Here is a 20,307-nt window from a genome sequence, read left to right as displayed (position 1 = left end):
GTCATGGGCTGGGGTGTCTCTTTCCCTACTCTGGCTGCCCCCCAAGATAGAGGGCGGTTGCTCCCCTAACCCTAACCCTAACCCTAACCCCTAACCCTGACCCTGACCCTCACCCTAACCCTAACCCTAACCCTAACCCCTGACCCTGACCCTGACCCTAACCCTAACTGTGACCCTGACCCTAATCCTAACCCTAACCCTAACCCCTGACTCTGACCCTAACCCTAACCCTGACCCTTACCCCTGACCCTGACCCTGACCCTAACCGTGACCCTGACCCTTACCCTGACCCTAACCCTAAACATAACCCCTGACCCTGACCCTAACCCTAACCCTTACCCTAACCCTGACCCTAACCCTGACCCTAACCCTGACCCTGACCTTGACCCTGACCCTGACCCTGACACTATGAAAGTGTGGGCGTGAGAGATGCCTCGTCTCCTGCTGTGGCCTCGTCCAAGGCCCCCTGAGCCTGGTCCCGAGCAGGTTTAGCTCAGTCCCTGCATAGCATGTCCCTCCATGGGGACCTGGGACAGGAGAGCGTCCCCACTCCCTAGGGGCAGCAGGCCTCTGTTCATTACCTCTTCTGGACCCTGGGTCTAGCCTGGGGCCTCTCTGCCTCCGCCCAGGGTGGACGGCTTCAGTCCCCCGACCCCCATGCCGTTCTGCACTTCCCTGGACTGGCTGGGGGAGTTTGCCTCCTGGGAGTGGAGTGGAGTGGGAGCTGGGTGCCACCAAGGGGGCCCTCCTGGTCTCTGGCCTGCCCTGGTGTTTGTTGTGTCTTGTGACTGTCCTCCCTGAGGACCTGGGAAGAGCTGGTGACTGTGGGTGGACACAGCGCCCTGCCACACTGCCCTCGTGCCGTCTTCAGAACTTGCTAAAAGTTCAGGGCTTTTCTGCTCCCTTCTCTGCCTGGGGCCACCTTATCCTCCGGTGCGTGTCCAGACAGGCAGCTCACAGGTCCCCTCTCTTAGCAGAGGAGCTGTCGCCCTTGGGGACCCAGCTCCCTGGCTGTCTGGCTGCCCCACCCCCATGGCCACTGGGAAGGGTGGGACCTTGCTGGATTCCCCACCTTGCCTGGTCTCTAGGGTGCCAGCAAGGCTGGCCCCACTGTCACACGGAGCTTCTCCAGGATGAGTGTGTTCAGCCTCCTGAGAGATGTGTGAGGCCGCCGTCCTGATGACTTCTGTCTTACAGATGGCAAGACCCAGGCACGGGAAGCACACTCACTTGCCCGAGATGAGCGGCTCCCGGGAGGTAGAGCCCAGTTTGGCTCCAGAGGGTCTCAGGGCCCCACGACACTCCACCTGTGGGACAGAAGCTGATGTGCTGCTCGGTGACAGAGAGGGTGTAGACAGGAGGCAGAAGCCGGGGGGAAGAGGCCCTGCACCCAGTCTTGCTCCATGCCGGGTGTCCGAGCTCTGCAGGCTGCAGATTCCAGAGAGTCCCATTCCTGTCCCTTAGCATCTGCGTGACACTGGGTGAGGTGTGACCTCTCACGCTCTCGTCACCTCATCCACAGAACAGACACCACCACAATCCCACCCTGGAGGTGACTAACTTCTCAGACAAACCTGGTGAACAAGAGCCCGCAGCAAGTGGGGCTGTGCTGTTGTCACAATGGTGTGTGCGAGGACAGCGGGAGGCCTGTCCTCCAGGCCCGAAGATGGACACCCACGTGCTAAATCCTCCCCAGCTGCAGCAGACCCCCAGTGTCCATGGTGTCTGCTCCCTGCCGTCACCTGTGGTCAGCATGGCACAGTGAAGGAGGGACAGAGGAAGTGCCAACTCGGAGCGTCACGGCCGTCTCTTGTCCCAGCTGTTCTATTTTATAACTCAACATCACCACAGCCAGGCACAGGAAGGAAAAGAAAACCACAGCACTTATAGGGTTTGGTCCCATCTGCAGTTCCCGGAGTCCCTGGGGAGCTTGGAACGAAGTCCCCGAGGGCGAGGTGGCTCATGTGGGTGAGTCGCTCACTCAGCCACTCAGCGGTGACTCCTTGGGCACCCACCGTGCTCCGGGAGCAGCAAGAGGCATGGGCTGTGCCCTGAAGGCAGAGACCACCCTTCCCCGCTGCGCTCCTGCAGGGGACGTGGCCAGCAGATGGAGCTGAGGGACTAGAGGCCTAGAAAGCTGCTTAGACACAGAAAGGTGCCCAGTGGGAGCCACCTCTTAGCAGAGCGGTCGGGGGGAGCTGGCCTCCGATGGCGCGGGGTCTGATGGAGGGTGAGGGCCACCCTGCGCTTTCCGTCCTGACCTCCTGGTGCTCCTCGATGCTCCGAGGTCCTTGCTTCCTGGTCCTTGCCCTTGCTGTTCCTCTGCCTGGATTTCCAGGTCCCTCCTTGTCCCAGCAGAGCCTTCCCCACCTCCCCATCCGGAGGCCCTGGCCCACGCAGGGCACCCTGTCACCCCGTCTCCTCTTGTCACTCTCAGTACCTGCACTTACCTGCCCATGGGTTGATGGCTTTGGGCTGTCTGGCCTAGGACTTAAGCCACACGGGAGGGTGACCTCCTCTCTTTCCCCACCAGCGCAAGCCCCAGCGATGCCCGTGGATCTCATCTGGAAAACCCCTGACCAGCGGGCTACTGGAGATGCCGTGCGTGGATGGGGACCCCAAGCAGGTTTGTTCCCAATGGCTTCCTGGGCGGCGGGGCAGCACCTGGGTGGACATGGAGCATCCGAAGGCCAGTCACACTCCCTCTGCACGGGGATCCTGAGAGCCCCGTGTGAGGAAGGAAGAGGTAATACCAAGGAGCCTGCTCTTAAAACAACAGCAACGCCAAAACGGCCACCAGCAGAGGGCCAGGCCTCGGTGTGCAGCCCACCTGGGCCCCGAGGCTAAGCAAGCAGCCCTGCCAGGGAGAGGCTGAGCCGCACAACAGGGGCAGGGGCCACCTGCTGGCACTGACCAAGACAGGAGGGTGTCTGCCAAGGTGGAAGGTGGTAGTCCTGCCCCTGACCAGGCCTTGCCGCCCCTTGGACAGAGCAGGGCCTCCCAGGGGCTCCCAAGGATCCTGAAAGTGACATGTGACTGAAGTGACAGCCCCCATTGGCTCCCAGAGGTGACATGTGACAGAAGAGAGTGCTCACTGAATCCCAGAGGGGCATGTGACTGGGGAGGAAATCCCTTGCGCTCTAGAGACCTTGAGGAAAATGGCGCACTTGCTGGGGGGCAGGTGTGGGGCCATCTGGGCTGTGCCCCAGCCAGAGCCAGGGGAGTTTCTGACGGAGCCAAGATCCTGGGCTCATGAAAAGGGACCCATAAATGAGACGCTTGGTCCTGGAGGTGGACGGGCCCCGTGTCTGCAGCGTGACTCAGTATGGTGAAGGAGCAGCTCAGGTATTTGCATCCTTGGTGCTAATCAGGGCAACACAGAACCTACCTTTGAACACTCACCAACAAAAGGAACTAAATATACCCATCAGGGCCTTCATCATCTGCCTTCATATCACAATAAAATGTCAAAAGAGAAAAAAGGAAGCAGATTTCTGATATTATTACTTTGAACTTTCCTTGGTTATTCTCCCTCGGAGCATGACATTTACTGGAAAAAAAATGGAGACTAAGTGGGGGGTTTTGTGGAGCTGGTGCTAATCATGCTTGTCTTTGGGACTCGGGCTCGAATCCTTCTGAACTCGGTGGGAGTCTGGGCTCTGGCTCTGGGGATCTCTTGCTGTAGCACAGACCACTCTGAAGCTCACGGGCTGGGAACAGTCAGGTTCTTGGGCTCACGATCTCGTTGGTTTTGCATTTGAGACGTGAGAAAGACTCGACATTGGGGTTTGTTCCTGGATGATGGCTTCCTGGCTGGCTCGGGCACTGGGCCCCAGCTCTGGGATCTGCATGTGCTCTCTCTGCAGGGTCAGCATCCTCCCCGGGCTTGGCTTTCACGGTGTGGCTGAACCCAGGTGTCAGGTCTGTTACAGGGTGTCTGACTCCCTGCCCAGCAGGAATCCCAAGAGCCCATCTTCCACAAGGCCCAGGTGGCCGCTGTGAGCTTCTCATGACCCTGCCTTGGAAGACCCAAAGTATCCCTGGGGCTGTGTCAACCACCACGTGGGGCAGCAGGGCCTGCCCAGAGCCAAGGGCAGAGACCAGATTGCAGTCAGCCGAAGCCACCGCAGTCCTCGGTCAGCTTCAGTCTATCGGGACTTGAACACTACTTTCCACCACAGAGGGGCGGCTCCCAGAGGTTCCTGCAGACCACGGCCATGTGTGGAGGGCAGAGTGGGGCCTGCCCTCACGTGCCACCTCCCATCACCTGCCACCTGCGAGAACCCCTGGGCCTGCCTTCTCATTTCCACGCTGGCAGGTAGCTTTAAAACCATTGCACGACCTGCCGATTGGCCACGCAGTGCTGGCTGCAGAGGGAACCCTGCCTTTGGTGCGGCTTTTGATGGGATTCTGCACGTGAGAACTTGGTAAGCTCCCCCTGGGAATGCCACATCAGACCTTCTCCGACCCCCACCTGAGCTCCCGACACTAACCACTGGGATTCGGAGCTGGTGTAGACTCCCCAGTGTTGACCGTGGCAGGCCCCCACCCTGTGATGCCCGGAGAGCTTCCTCCCACTGCCACGGTCCCCAGAGGCACTCCCAGGAGACTCCCCAGCCTGGCCCCTGCTCCGGCCCTCCTGGGAACCCCAGCACCGTCCAAGGCAATGGTGCTTCCCCTTCCTGCAAAAGGTGCCAGGTGCCCGTAGGGGTCAGAGGGACACTGTGGAGTCAGGTCGGAGCCTCGGGCGCTGGCTCTGGAGAGCACGTGGGCCAGTGTCGATGAGGCCCGAGTCCAGCCGAGCACACACACACCGTGCGACCCCAGGGAGAAGGCCACTCGGAGAGGACAGACTGTCTTGGGGACACTGCTGAGGAACAACCACCACACCTGTGGCTGAGGTCCTGCCTGAGCCGTGTGTCCAGGCCTCGCAGCTGACACACACAGAGTCCTGCTGTGCAGCCGCCTCCAGATGCCCAGACGGAGGCGCCTGCCTCCAGGGCTGGAATCCAGGGGTTGCAGGCAGGGAGACAGGCTGCTCAAATGGAACGATGGAGCTACGAGGGGCAGAGGGCAAGGACTTGTTGAGCACAGAGGAGAACCCTGAACCCAGGGCTCTGGGGCAGTGTCCAACCTGAGCCCCAAAGGCTGAGGACAGGGCTGAGGAGCAGGGAGTCTTGGGATGGACGAGGGATGGCTCCAGGGCGCTGGAGCTCCGAGTGTGGGGTGGATGGGTGTGGGGACTGGCATCCGGACGGTGGGCTAGACCAGGACTTGGACACTCAGGCCAAGCCACGTCTAGACTAGTAACAATCGGGTGGCTTGATTGAATTCTCTTCCGTTGGAGGAGGCCCCTGTTTACAGAGGGCCTGGAAGCCTTTCAGCCTCTGCACTTCAATTAGCAGAACTGGGACGACGGAACTTGCTTCCCCCCACCCCGCTCTGCTCGAGGAGCATCAGAGGAGATAATATACGAAAAGAGGCTTGGAAATGGCCTAGCGGGGAGGGAGGGCACCCAGAACTGCCCAGGTGCCTGGCACACTCCCCAGGTCTCCCCGTCGACCCCGGCAGCCCCTTCCTCACTTTGTGAGAACTTGTCAGGCTGCATGGTCAGAACCGGCCGACCCTGAAGGCTGGCGCTTAGTCCTCAGACCTCCCCTCCTTCTCCACCCAATCAAGACCCACCCAAGAACCAATTCCTCCCTGGCTGCATTTAGGGCCTCTGGCTCCCGGTTGGGCTCAGCGTTTGATCTATATAAGTGAATCTAATTTAGCTGATTCATCTCTCGTGTTTAATTTTTATGTTAACAAGGTTATGTAACCGAACATGAGAGGCCAGGGACAGAATCTATAATTTATGAGTGGCGGTTACGGTTTTAAAAGAGTTTCTGAAAGAAACCGGTTGAAAAGCCAAGTCCTCTGACCAGCGTTTTCTCTTAGGAGCCTGGAAAGCTTTCAACTGGGTTTAAATGTAGAATCAAAGCTATTGGCATTTAACAGCCCCTGTTTGAAAGTCAGGGTTGACTAGACCCAGCTGCCGAAAGAGGGTTTCCCAGAGTAAATGTATTTCCGGGGCCTTATCCCTGGGGCAGGAAGGTTACGTGCGTGGAGAGAGACTTCTGTGTCCCTGGGATTGTCCAGAGTTATGCGTCCTGTCCACAGGATTCTGCAGGACAAGGAAGCCCGAGCGTCGTCCCCTGTTTTCTGGGGCTTTGAGCTGCGGCAGGGGAGGGTCCTCCGGGGCCCTTCCTGACCTAGGCCCAGTCTTTCTCACACCCTGAGCCTCCCCCCGGCATATGGCGGACGTGTGAGCTTCTCCCAGCGATCCCGGGTTCTGGGAGCTGGATGGCTGTGGCCCCTGGAGAGCTGAGCTGGTCATCACCATTTCCTGGGTGAGTCACCCTGGCAGGCGGAGGTCGCGACGAATCAAGCTTCATTTCGCTCCTGGATCTGGAGGTTCCGCATCCGAGATGGAGTGGGGGGCACCAGTTGGGCCTCTGGGGAGGAGCCGGTGGCAGATGGTGGCACGACAGGGGCCATGTAAGGGAGGAAGAGGCTGCCTCCTGAGACGGGGTCAGAGGACCTTCAGGGGACTGGCTGCCCTACCACCAGGGGTCACTGGACAGCGGCCTTGCTTCTTCCTGTCATTGTCCTTGGTTTGTCCCCCACAGATCCCACCTCCCAACATCCCCATGCTGAGGGCCACTCCTGACACATGAGCCCTTGGGGACATGCTCAAGTCACATCTAATCCACGGGCAGGGTGCCCACCCAAGATCCGAGGACCACCACCAAGAGCAGGCCTGGGTCCACACCCCAGGGCCACGACCTGGGGGCCTTAGGCACCCCACCCTGGGGGGCTTTGGGCTCCCAGGAGAAAGGGCCCTGGGCTCGCTTCTCTCCCCCAGGCTTTATGGCACAATGTCCTGAGTGGACGTGCAGATGCCTGAGCCCAGCGCCAGTGGCCCAGCTGAGTGCTGACCAGTGCCCAGAAGGCCCAGGGCACTGCTGGCCCTCTCTCGGGTGAACAGGGGCTCCACACCCCAAGAACAGAGGGCAGGGTCTGGCCTCCAGTCTCCTTCACGGAAGCCACTCCGCAGAGTCCCCAGAGGAGGGCTGCACAGGGACCTCCTGGAGCAGGAGGGTTGTTATGGCAACACATGGCCCTGCGTCTCCAGAGGGGGTCAGCCCAGGCGGCGAGGGAGGTGCTGGGAGGCAGAGGTCACCCTGCAGAGAGCTCAGACCACACGGATCTGCACGTGTGCAACTGGTCAATGGCTGGTGGGGGACCCTTACCCACGGCAGCACCAGGCAGGCTCAAGGACAGTGAGGGGACGGGGTCTTGGCCTGGACTCAAATGGGAACTTACAGTTGCTCCTGCCAGCCTCTGAGCAGGGCTATGGGCCAGGTGTGGGGACCTCTGCAGTCCCTGTTCCCACAGTGGGGAGTTGTGTGGTGCAGGAGGGGGGTGTAAGTGGGGTGCTGTGGGGTGCAGGCGGGGAGCTGCACAGTGGGAAGCTGTGTGGTGCAGGAGGGGGGTGCAAGTGGGGAGCTGTGGGGTGCAGGAGGGGGTGCACAGTGGGGAGCTGTAGGGTGCAGGAGGGGTGCACAGTGGGGAGCTTTGGGGTGCAGGAGGAGGGACCGCATGGTAGGGAGCTGTGGGGTCAGGAATGGGCCAGCATGGAGGCGGGGGACGCTGCCGAGGGCATCACAGGAGAGCGGGCACAGGGATGCCACCCAGCACCCAGTGCAATGGGGCAGGTCTGAGAGCCCTAGGGGGATGTCCACTGGACTCCGTGTGGATGGAGGGAGGATGATGCTGGGGTCCCCGGGGTGAAGGACCAGCTTTGGGTCCCTGGGGACAGGCAGGGAGAAGGTCTCAGTAGGAGGACCTGGAGCTGCAGGAGCCTTGGACTGACCCTGCCCTGCGACACTCCTGTCCCCCCAACACATCTGTGTGTGGGGTCTTTTCCCAAGGCCACCTCTGCCCCAGCCCCCTGGGCACACAAAGTGGGCAAGGCCTGGTGGCAACGCAGGCTGTCCAGGAGATGTGGCCCCTGGAGCTGGGGTCCACCCTCACGGGCTCATGTGGGTGAGGACCAGGGCCACCGAGCGCTCACCCCAGCCGAGGATGCCCCTGACACCTCTGGTGTCCTTCAGCACTCAAGGTCATGTCGCATCCACTGATCCTTCCAGCAGCTGCCAGGACGGGGCAGGAGCAGCCAGGTGGCCCTCAGACCTCCTCCCTCTGTGTCCTCACCCAGCTCCTCATACCCAGGGGTCACGGGAGCACAGCAGCGAGCTGGAGGGGTCCAGTGCCCAGCGCGTGTGGCTGCCAGGAGCTCTCCCGCCTCCTTTCTGGGCACAGGCAGCAGGACGAGGCAGGACAAGGCAGGACGAGGGGTCCCCAGGCCAGCTGGGGACATGGTAGCTGCTGGGTGGGGCGTGAGGCGCAGGTTCTCTTGCCTGTGGGTGCTGGGGCGCGGGAATCACCCTGGCTCTGTGTTGGGTGAAGACCTCGGGGACTCCTGGGCCGTGGCCTTGGAACCTTGGCTGCCTGGGTCCTCACCCATGTTCACGTGCCCAGGTGCTGTCTGCTGCGGCCTCTGGGGGGCCAGCCTGGGGCCATGCTCCTGGCTCAGGGAACAGGGAGAACCAGGTGCCAGAGCAGGTGGTCACTTGGCCTCAGAGGTGCAGCACGGAGCCAGGAGGCAGATGCAGGCTGGCTGAGGAAGGCTGAGGGCCTCGGCAAGGCCAGTGGACAGCTTGGTGGTCCCCGACCCCTGGTGTCCTCAGTGGGGAGGAAGCAGAGCCCAGCAAGACCCTGGGAGGACCAGGAGTCCCTGTGGCCAAGGCATGTTGTGTCAAGTGGAAGAACCTCAGAGACCAGGCCGACCCTGGGCCAGGGGCCATGGAGCCGCAGCTGACAAGGGGCCTTGGGACGTGCTGTGTCGAAGTCCATGAGTTCACCAGCATCCCATCCCTCCTCCCCTCTGCCCAACGCTCCTTGGTCTTTAACTTGTTTTAACTTTTTGAATTTGTTTGTATTTATTATCTATCTGTAATGCAAAAAATAAACGCCAGGCGGCCAGGGCTTTTGTTCTTATTGACCCCTGTAGCCCGGATCAGTTTCTGGCACTTAGTAGGTGCACTTTGTTTGTTGAATGAATGAATGAGAGTCTTTCTGTCTGTAAAGCATCAGTGTCCCCTTCACCTGGTCATGTTTGGGGGCCCCGCGGCCTGTCTCTCTCCCTCTGTCTCCCTGACAGTCAAGACTCATCTGCAAAACGGTCCCTCTGCCTCACCTCCCCCTCCACGTTTCCCGCTCCTCCCCGCACCTTCCATTCCACACACACCTCCCGCAGGGTCATCTGTATAAACATGACCAGACACCAGGTGGCTTCATATAGACACGTTTGTCCCCTCCCAGCTCTGCGGCCACAGGTCACCCTGGCTGAGAGAGCTCATCCTCCCCGCAGCTCCCCGTGGCCCAGGTAGCCCTGGGCTTGTGGCCACCTCACCCCAGTCTCTGTGTCGGTCTCCACAGGCCACCTCCTCCCTGTGTGTCCCTCCTTTTCTCATAGGACGGCAGTGAGAACAGCTGCGTCCCCCGATATCAAAGATGACTCCATTTTGACTAATCCACCTGCAAAGAACCTATTTCCCAATGAGGCCCATTCTGAGGTGTGAGGTGGAGCTATCGGCCCACTCTGTCCAGGACGGCCAGCAGCTCCAGCCCAGGCACCCCTTGCCCGGATCCTAGGCCCCTCCCCTCCTCCTCTATATTGCTTCTCTCTTTTCTGTGGCCTCACCCTCTCCTTCCCCATTGTGACAGGTCCCCTGGCCTCTCTCCTGAACTATTTTCATCAAGGGCTGCACCAGTCCTGTGTCAGTGTCCTCTTGGTCCACTGCCTGCCCCTCTGTGGGAGGCCCTGAGAGCATTTCTGTAGAGTGAGCGTTTCTCGGCTGCGCTCTCTCAGGCTCGCCTCCTTCCTACAGCATCAGCCCCAGCCAGAGCCCCAGGAGGGGAACTGCCCACCAGCTTTTCCTGGGGACCGGCTGGCACACTGCTGTCACCTTGATTTGCTGGTCCAGTCCCTGCTAAGGCTCACCCTGGAAGTGGCCCTCTCTGTGGCACGGCAATGTGCTGATTCCTCCTGGGACCGTCTGAACGGAGGTCCCCCTCCCACGTCCAGGGAGGTGGTTTCTGACCAAGATGAGACCCACACAGGCAGCTGGGAAGGGGCCCGGGCAGCGGGCAGAGGTGGACAAGAAAGCACAGGACGGCGCTGGGCACCCAGACCAGGGCTCAAGGGGAGGGTCTGCTTGGAGTCTGGAAGTGTCCCTGGGGTGTGGGCTCCTGTGGGTGGGGTAGGGGGCTCAGGCCTCATGCTGGTGGGAGGGGACCCAGTGCCCTGTGACCACTGACCAGGGGTCGTGTTCCTGTACAGGTTTGTTCCAATGCCAGTTGGTGGCATTTGCTGCCCTCGATGCCCTCTGCATGGTGGTCTGCTGGCTTGTTGAGGATGGCCACAGAATGCCCCACAGAGGCAGCCCGGCCGGTGCCTGGGGCCACCCAGTCTGCCACCAACACAGGTAACGTGGGGTTGCAGGGGTCGGGGGTCATGACATCTCATGCTGGGAGTCCCCGCGTCCTGGTGGGCTGGGGGTGGAGGACATTGCAGGTTCCACCCTGGTGGTGGGCCTCCAGCAGCCCTGGCCTTTGTGACAGCTCCCCCCGTCCTCCGTGTCCAGGGTCTGACATCCAGAGGATGGGATGTCTGTCCTCTCAGGCCCAACGCTGGCCTCCTTGTCCAACAGGCAGGAGAGCTCTCCTGGGCCTCTGGGGCAGTCAGAACTGGGCCAGGGGGAGCACCTAGCACCAGGTGGTGATGGAGCCCTTGGGGTGCCCCATCCGCCCCTCCCCAGCGTCTCATTCCTTCTCTGCTCAGTTTGGGGACACAGCAGGCGTGACACCAAGATGGGTGACTCGGGTTTCCTGCTCCCTTCCTTGCCTCTGCCACGGGAGACACCTCAACTCCAAGGATGAAGGTGGGAGGCTAGGGGCAGGAGCGGGGGGCAGCACCCGCACACGCTGTCTCTGCTCGGAGCTCCTTCTCGCCTCCCGCTCGGGCAGCCCCATCCCTGGGCTCCTGCCCCTCTCCAGTCTTCCAGTGAGAGTGGGTGACCCTTGCCTGCTTCTGCCCACTGGGAATGAACGCCTGTCCATGCACAAAGCCCAAGAGAGTCCCTGCCGCTCCCTGCTCGGGCTCCTCGCGGGGCAGGCGGGGAGAGGCCGTAGGCACCTTTTCCTCCTCCTGCTCTGGTGGTGGGGTGCTCCATGATGGTGGGAGAACCCAGGGGAAAGGAGAGGGTGTGGTCAGTGGGTGTGCCCCTAACCAACCAGCTCCCTGAGAGGGATGCCCGTGGTCCCTGGCAGCCCCTCTCCACCTCTGCAGGTCCTCTTCCATGGACTTCAAAACTGCAGACGGAAAGTACTCAGAAAAACATCTTGTCTCTCCCTAAGCAGAACCCGGGGCAGGGACTATTTACGTAGCGTTTACACACATTGGGGCTTGTAAAGAATCCAGAGAAGGTTCAAAGCATCGGGAGGCCATGCACGGCCATCTGCAAATTACCACTATTTTATGAGCGACTCAACCCCAGATTAGTGCTCTATCACTGAACCACATCTCCAACCTGAATACAGAACACTTTTAATAATTTTCTGGTGTCCCCCTTCCTGGCCCCCAAATCTCCACAGTGCAGGGTGGATTTTCAACAGAGAACTGAGTAAGCACCTGATCCTCCGTGAAGCCTAGAGCTGGGGGCACTGACCTGACTGAATGGTGGCATCAGCCACTGTGGCCATCAGGCTGCGATTATGATCAGCGTGTCAAACCTAATGGCAAAAGCAAAGTCCATTAAGAATCAAGTGAGAGGCATGTCAAGCTCAGGCTCTGATGGGTCCCCAGAAAACTGAACCAACAGCTTATGTGAGATAACTAGCCAGTGCTAAAATTCATTTCTGGAACTTTTAGGTCACTGCATGGGAAGCAAGAAACACTAGGCTTGAACCATCCCATGATCATCCATTGGCTGCTCTGAGTCACCTGCAGAGATGCAGGAATCACTAACCCACATCACTTCGCCTTCCACAAAAGTCTATATTCGTGAAGAACATTTTTATTTTTCTATTTTTTGGGCACCAGAAATTAAACCAGGGGTGCTTTACCACTGAGCCACATCCTCAGCCTCTTTTTTTTTCTCCATATTTTATTTAGAGACAGGGTCTCGCTGAGTTTCTTAGGGCCTTGCTAAGTTGCTGAGGTTGGCTTTGAACTCACCATCCTCCTGCCTCGGCTTCCCAAGACACTGGGACCACAGGCGTGCACTACTGTGCCCATCCGGTGAAGAATACTTGCAGAATGCACAGTAGGTCTTTCCTGGTATTAATTTTACTATGTGCATTACGACTTAATGGAAGTAGAATTCATCGTGCCATGACTTTCCTGACAGTGGTGCTAAAGGAGAAGAAAACACCGACCAGGTCCCCCCCCCAGCCACGTGCACTTCGGGAAAAGTTTCCTGGCACTAAGAGCAGTGGTCACTGGGGTCAGACCCCGCCTAGCTGTGCACCACCAAAGTCAGCCTGCGGCTTGCATCTCTGTGCCCTGCAGAGCTCGACACACAGCAGCTCAAGACGCACCGGCTGGCACATAGCACCAGGGCTGAGGGTGGAGACCAGCGGCCTGGAGAAGGGAAGACTCGTGGGAGACATGTCCACCGCCCAGGGGAGGGCTAGCCAACAGCCCGCTGGCCAGCCACACAGGCTTAGTTTCTGACAGTGAGGTTAGGGAGCGGGCCAAGGAAGCTGCCAAAGGAAATGCCTCCTTGGCCATGATGTTCTAGGATGCCTGGCCTTCATCCCTAGTCTCATGACCTGAACGCCTAAGAGCCCTGTCCCTCCAGTGATAAGTGACAGAGGTGGAAGGAGCATCCTTTGCTATTCATCACAAGCCCTTTTTCAACCCCACCTGAGCTTAATGAGGTCGCCCTGGGAAAGCCCCTCAGGATGGGGATGTGAATCCACAGGGGAACCTACCAGGGGATCAGAGAGCTAGAACTTCCAGCCCCACCCTCATCCTTGCCCCCTACCTCTGGGGAGGGCAGAGGGGCTGAAGATTGGGTCGATGACCAATGGCCAATGTGTAATCCGTCATGCACACATAACGAAGCCTCCACAAAAAAACAATAGTGTTGGGGGAGCTTCTGGGTTACTGAGGGGCATGGAAGGGCGCACCTGGAGAGGGTATGGGAGTTGCACACCCCTTTTCCTGCACCCTGTACCTCTCAGTCTGGCTGACCTGAGCTGTACCCTTGTACAACAACCAGAAATCTAGTAACCGAAGTGTTTTTCTGGTCACCTCTGATTTATAGGCGATAAGTCAGCAGCACAGGTGTTAATGTGGACATGCAGTTGGTGTCTGGAGAGAGGACAGTCTTGGGGACTGTCCTCAGTCTTGGCTCAGCCCTCAACCTGTGGTATTTGATGCTAACTGTGGACAAATTGTGTCCAAATTTAATTGAATTGCAGGACACAAAATTGACGACCAGAGAGTTGGACAGTTGGTAGGTGTGAGAAAAAATAACACACACTTGGTGTCAGAAGTATTGTGAGTGACCATAGGTGGGATAGGGGTGGATCACCAGGTTGGACAGGGCAGAGTGGGGGGAAGGGAGGGGCTGGGAATGGGAAAGACAGTAGAAGGAATCGGACGTAACTTTCCTAAGTTCATATATGCATACATGACCAGTGGAACTCCATACCACCAAGTTCAACCACAAGAATGGGAGATTATACTCCATGTATGTATAGGTCCAAATACACTGTACTGTCATTTATAACTAAAAAGAACAAACATTTTTTTAAAAAAAGAAGTATTGTGAGAAAGTAGAGAAAAACATTGGGCTTCCTTCTTTTAAAGATCCTTCCCAACTCCAGGATGTCAAGGTCTGTGGTTCTCATTTTAATTAGACAGTTCAAATTGACTTTGGGAAGTTCGGGCTTTACCCACACAGAGGGTTCCCCTCCAAGAGCTCGTTATAAGATGCCTCTACACAGGTGGAGCTTGGAGACCTGCATCCATGTCTCTGAACTGTAACAGGAAGTCCCCTGTCCCCTCCCTAGGACACACACTCACCAGTTCCAGAACTGCTTCCTTTCAAAATAGGCTCTGGGCTCATGCGTGTACAACTTCAGGAGGATCTCAAGAACTACAGAGAAAGGAAAAGCCACTCGGCTAGGAGATGAAGGGGTTCTTCTCATCCAGGGAAATTAACATGGCGTTGATTAGAATGACGACATCATAAACCCAGACAAAGATCCTGCCTTGGGGGGAGAGAGAGACCCTGTCACCCGCATTTCAGCGAAACGAGTGCGATCCTCTTTAGGGCCCTACCGGAGAGACTTTATTTCTCAGCATCCCCAACACACACCACTCCTCACCCAGGAAGGTTCTAGCAGAGCTGGAATTCATCTGCCTCTGCTACCCTGGTGCAGCCTTCCTTTCCCAAGAGGAACCAAGGAGGGAGAGAGGTGCAGCTTCCCCAGGCTCCCCTTGGGGGCAGCACCTGGGTCAGATGAAAGCTGAGGCAGAATCAGGGGGCAGGGAGGTGGTTAGGGTTCGGTCCAGGATGTCCCCAGGAAAAATCGCAGCCTTAAATAAGAGAGCTTCAGAAAACCTACTCCCCATGCACACCGTCCAGGTCTAGTTTCCTAAGTTTGGAGACAAAGTGGGTGAACAAGCCAGCCTGCCAGCCCCGCTTCAGCTCCCCCTCCCAACTCCTGCACAGCTGCCCCAGGTGTTCAGGTGCCCCAGGGAGCCTGCCATACGCACAGGTAGGGGAAAGCATGGAGAGGCCACCCTAGTGTCCTCCCCTGTGAGGAGCACTTCTGTGATTCAAGATTGGAATTAACAGAAAAGAGTCTCCGTGTAAAGATCTTTGATAAATTCCAAATGCAGGCAGCTAACAGGGACATTCACCTGTCTCAGGGGCTTCCGAGCCATTTGCTTTTATGAAACATTAAATGTAAAGAAAACAAGAGGCCACTATGGCTGAGAATAGGCCGCACACGTTAAAAGTAAGGCCTTAAACCAGGATAAATGGCTCTTTCCAGAGGCCATCGGCTAGAAAATTAAGGGATACACAGTCCTCCTTTAGCAGTTATCCCAACAAAGCTGACTCATCATTCCTGACCATAATTCACAGAATCAAAGTGCCAGGTTTGTGTCAACTTCGTGTTTATGCTGGTGGGGCCAGGATCTCCTGAATTCAGAGAGGGGTCAGCTTCCCTGGCTCAGGGGAAGGTTGTGGTTGCATGTTGCCTAATGCAAGTTATTGAGTTGAAGTTGCATTTGTTAATTCTAAAATATGGAAGGAAGTATGGTGTTTGGTCCACTTGAGGATTCACTCAATAGAGTATCAGACTTTGTTTCTTTTTTGTGGCACTGTGGAAATGTGAATGAGAACAAGTTGGTGACATCTTTCAGGTGGAAGCATTGTCCGAGGACGCACTCATCAAGTTGGCCAAGAAGCCATTTTGTGAAGCCCCTGTTGTCTCAAGGCTTTTGACGATGAATTCATGTGTGGAGACGGTAATTCTTCATGGACCTTTGCATTTGGTGAGTCACGGAACGTATCTGAGTAGATCATCATTTACCAACATGTCCACAATAATCTCACATATTATGCATAACAGGTCATGGCTGGGTAAATATTACCATTTCCTTATTTGCTTTTAAGAAAAGTAATAATGACATTATATTTTCTCCTTTTTTTGCCTTGAAGTATGTCAGTGTCTTAACCAAGCATGATTGTTGGTAGGTAGGCTAGCAAGAACTTGAACTCAGGGAATTTACTGTCATGTAAATCTATTGTTTTTCATTGATTTCTATTAATATATCCAGGTTGGCATCCATTACCTTTTAAGCATTTCACTTTCCCAATTGTGGGCATCCTGACAGCCCTCAACCTTCTGTAAGCACAGACAACTCTATAAGGAACCTGAGGATAAATTTCCCTGTGCATGTCCCCTTGTGAAACTGCTTAAGCACCACCTGGTTTACACACAGGTGGCATTTTTAGATCAAAGTGTGCATGTTTACTTCTTTGACTAAGCACTGCCAGGTGGCTCTTCTGAATAGCTCTACCTGTGGCCAGGATTCTATTATCTAGCTTTCTAACTTTTGCATGTGGAGTAGATACATAGTGGGAGCACACTGTTTTTGTTGGTATTTTTCTTGGTATCTATTCTGATGCTTTTCACTGGGGGATTTTCTCCTGTGAAAATGGGCTTCCTCTGGATGCCTCTGCCCGTTCCTCTACTTGACCTTATTTTCTTCTTCTTTTTTTAAAATTTTTCAATGTGACTTTTTAATTTTAGTTTTATTAAAGACATTGTCCTTTGCTTGCATAGTCTATACCTAAACACTAATCCTTGCTCCAAGGCCCAGCTTGCTCTCAGCTGCCCCGGGAGGGGAACGGTCTTTGGTGATAGCCAAGAGACACCCCTGTAGGGGGCACAAGTGCTCTGGCCCTCTGGTGTCTTGTCAGCAGTGCTTCCCATGCTCACAGAGGGTTTCAGACATTATAAAATTGAATGAGTTCATTCAGAAATTAGAAGTTCTATTGAAAGATATTTGCATGAGCCAAATAAAACCTATTTCTAGGCATCCTGGTGAAGACAAGGTTTTATCTTTATGTCTATGTTTTTTTCTATGTTTTGTTGTTGTTGTTAGAATGAAATTCATATGTTGCCAGACCATTCTAGCAGATGTGTAACTAGATGCCATTTAAATTACCCACTTTTAAATGGTAGACATTTTTTTAATGAACACTGCCCGTCTGCACCTTTTTTAAAAACAGGACTGGGCTGAGAAGCCCAAATACCAATGGTTAGCTGGAACATATTTTTCATTTGGCCTGTCAGTATTCCCTGAGGTCATCTGTGCAATCAGCTTCGTTACTCCTGCTCCCTCACTGGATTTCATAGAAACCATATGCTATGTATGAATCAGAGACACCAATCCCTGATTAGATGCTACCCTACTTTCCAGAAAAGACTGGGCACACCATGAGTTGCACAATGATGGGACCAGGGTCCAAAGGCTGCTGAGAGGGAAGGACTGGTTGTGAATGCATTTTTGAAGGCTCCAAGCTGGAACTCTAGAGGCACCAAGCAGGGCAGATGCTGGTGGGGGTATTTGGGTACTTGTTGGTGAACACATGCGCACCTGAGATGGGTAGGCATGGAGGAGAAATCAGCAGCCCATAGGGCTTTTGAGAGTGATCTTATGTGAAAAGAGGCTCAGGTATAGGCACAGGAAATGACATCATTGCCTTGACAATGGATCAAACAGAACATAGAACCCTGGTATCCAGGCACCCACTTAACTGACCAAGCTCATTTGGTTGGAGAAACTGGAGTGAGAAGGATGTTCCCCTGTCCTTGCAAACAATGCCGAGCCTCAGGCTCCCAGGAATCTCAGGGGGGCCAACTAGCCCTTTTGTGGATGCACTGGATGAGGCTTCAACTTAGACGCCAGATCCTCTGGCAATTGTCGCAGAGGAGCTCAAGAGTAACAGTGAGTAGCACAGGGCAGGTGAGCCCAGCAGGCCCTCTAGTCTGATCCCTGATGAATGGCCCAGGACTCCTATTCTGACTGTGTGTGTGTGTGTGTGTGTGTGTGTGTGTGTGTGTGTGTGTGTGTGTACTGATGGGAACTGTCTCATTGTGCTTTGACTCTAGTGTATTGGCACAAGTCATTTTTCTGTTTGTCACCATTTCCATTTTGAACCCACCATTCTTGGTCCCAACCCAGGGTGAAAATGATGAGAACACGGAGGAGCCTTTCAGGGTACAGAGCCTTGAACCTTACAGGCAGGACCAGCTTAGGAATGAGCTCCTGCCTGTCATTTGTGGGAGGAACCTACATTTCAGCAGCAACATGGGGTTAATCTCCTGGGATTCCATCCCCACCCAGCAGGTGCTGGATCTCTTGTTCTCAAGGTAAGCACCAGACCACCAAGCCCAAGTGTGTAGCCCCCTCAGGCCTGGGTCTTGGGGCTGCCATGTACCTCTCAGGGACCCAAAGGTTTGTGATACCTAATGAGATAGAGGACCACACTCATAGTGGAATTTCAGCCCCGAATGGGACGAGTCCTGGAGGTGCCTGCCACAGCCTTGCAAGGGGAGTGAACTTTCCCTCTTAGGCAGAGAAACCATCCTGACTCCAGCTGATCCACAGAGGTCTGTGGAGCAGTCCCCACACACCTGGCACCACAGCTCAATGGTGTGCACTGAGCTCATTCCCAGGTGGACTCAGCGAGGCCAGGTGGTCTTTCTGGTGTGATATTGGCTTCTTGAAGAACGTAGATCTGTGCCAGAGGCGTCTCAAAACTCGGGCCTTGGGAAAAGCACTTTTGGGTTAATAAAGACATGTTAGTATACATAGTGGGACAGAGCGTCCTAGCTGGGACATAGCTGGACAGGGGCTTTGGACATGGCAGCTCCCACACCCAGAGAGATGTGGGAATCAGCAGTTTGGGCTCATTTACTGATGAACATGGAGAAAGCACCCACTGTGTGAAAACACGTTTCCAGTCACATTTCATAATTCAGTGAAAAATGGAGTGCAAATGACCGCCATTGTGTCCCTTTCCATGGGGGTCAGCCTCAAACCGCAGGTGCCATGAGTACATATCCTACATGTGACTGCATCCCTGACTCCATGGGGCATAACTGCACGTTGTCCTCTTCAGTGACTATGGTAGACCCCTGGAACAACTTCAACATAGAATGGGCTTGGGGTCAAGAGGGTGGGCTCCTGTTTCCAGAATAGGGACCTGCAAGGTGATTTGACTTGGGAAGGCTGAGGAAAGACTGCTCTCCCCAATTCTGTGTTCTGCCTGCAGTGTAAGGTGTGGGGCTTCAATAGTAGGAGGGGTAAGGCGGGGAGTTGTAGGTAGTCATGGTCCACTGGGGAAGCCCCTGGGACAATGGATCCCCCCACACCACACCTCCCTGTTCTCCCCCAGGGCCACAGAGATGTGGTCTGCACTCATGGGAAAAGAGAGGTCCACCGCTACTCAGGGGGACTCAGTGAGAGCTCACAGAGAATGAGGTAGCATTGCAGCCCACGCCAGGGGAGGAGGTGTCTCTTGAGCCCTGAGAAGAGTGGGCAGGAGGACAGACACTCCTGGAAGGTGCATTCCAGGTTGGAGAGCACGTAGCCAAGAGGAAGAAGAGTGTCAGGCCTGCCCAGAGGAGGGGAGAGCTGGTCATATCATGGATCTAACGCTCCTTCCTTGAAGGTTCTTTGCCTGTGGCAACCTGTCCTGTCCCTGCCTGTACAGCCACTGTGTCTGGTCTGAGGTGGACTGGTGTGTTCAGAACCAGGGACAGTTCAGAAGTGTAGGGTCAGAGGTTTTCTCTGGAGGCCATGGCAAAGGCAAGGCCAGGGTTTTGCTGACTCCACACCTGCCTCCCCACAGTGCCTCACCTTCCTTCCTGGGGACCTGGATTAACTTCTACACCGAGGCTTCCCATCAGCCTCCAGGCTCTCTGAGTCTGCAGCAGCTGCTGCCATATATGGGGCTCTTGCTGGTTGGTTTGTACCTGGAGCATCAAACATACCACCTCCTGGCCACAACTGAAGATGGCATATCAAGCCAGGCAGCGCCTGAGAGGGCGGACCGGGGTGAGTACCTAAGGGTATATGAGGAGAGGTCTGACTCTTGTCCCACTGCAGGGAGTCTGTATGCATGGTGTTGGGCTGGAAATTAGGATAAGCCTTTGTCCATTCAGGAAGTGACCCCAGTCTGCAAAGAGGTCCTGTGTGGGCTAAGGGCCTGAGTTCTTCCTGGCAGCAGGGGTATTGTCTGTCTGTGGGAAGGTCAGGGCAAGGCAGTCATGTTGGCATCTTTTCTCCTCTAGCTACAAGCTCAGTTCCTTTATCAGCTCCTCAGCCAACCCCAGAGCCAGAGCCTTCTCCCTGGGAAGGGGCAGAGCCAGAGTCCAGGACATCAGGGGTCTCCACTCGGTACTCCCCACGGCCCCAGTACAACAGGCGGGTGAGAGGCAGGTGCCTCATTCACATCTACCTGGAAAATGAAATGACAACACAGTATAGGAGCATCCTGGTGAGTCTTCGAGCAGGGGAGTCTCCTGGGAGCCCACAGTGGGGAAGACCGAGTCCACAGCAAACACCTTGGACTAGGCCTGTCTTCTTGAACTAGAGCTTCT

The 20,307-nt window shown here is 55.8% G+C and overlaps 1 long non-coding RNA gene across 1 annotated transcript; it reads left to right on the top strand.

The window, feature by feature from the left end:
- Window positions 1–5,830: 5,830 nt before the first annotated feature.
- LOC144369115 (uncharacterized) lies at window positions 5,831–20,142 on the top strand. Its single transcript, XR_013428564.1, has 6 exons — window positions 5,831–6,392; window positions 10,451–10,595; window positions 15,554–15,685; window positions 17,885–18,072; window positions 19,557–19,762; window positions 19,999–20,142. It is a non-coding gene; the product is annotated as an uncharacterized LOC144369115 (long non-coding RNA).
- Window positions 20,143–20,307: the final 165 nt, after the last annotated feature.

This window comes from Ictidomys tridecemlineatus, chromosome 12, assembly GCF_052094955.1.
Source record: "Ictidomys tridecemlineatus isolate mIctTri1 chromosome 12, mIctTri1.hap1, whole genome shotgun sequence".
NCBI lineage: Eukaryota > Metazoa > Chordata > Mammalia > Rodentia > Sciuridae > Ictidomys > Ictidomys tridecemlineatus.
Note: the sequence above shows the minus strand (reverse complement) of the source record. Positions and strands in the feature narration are given on the sequence as shown.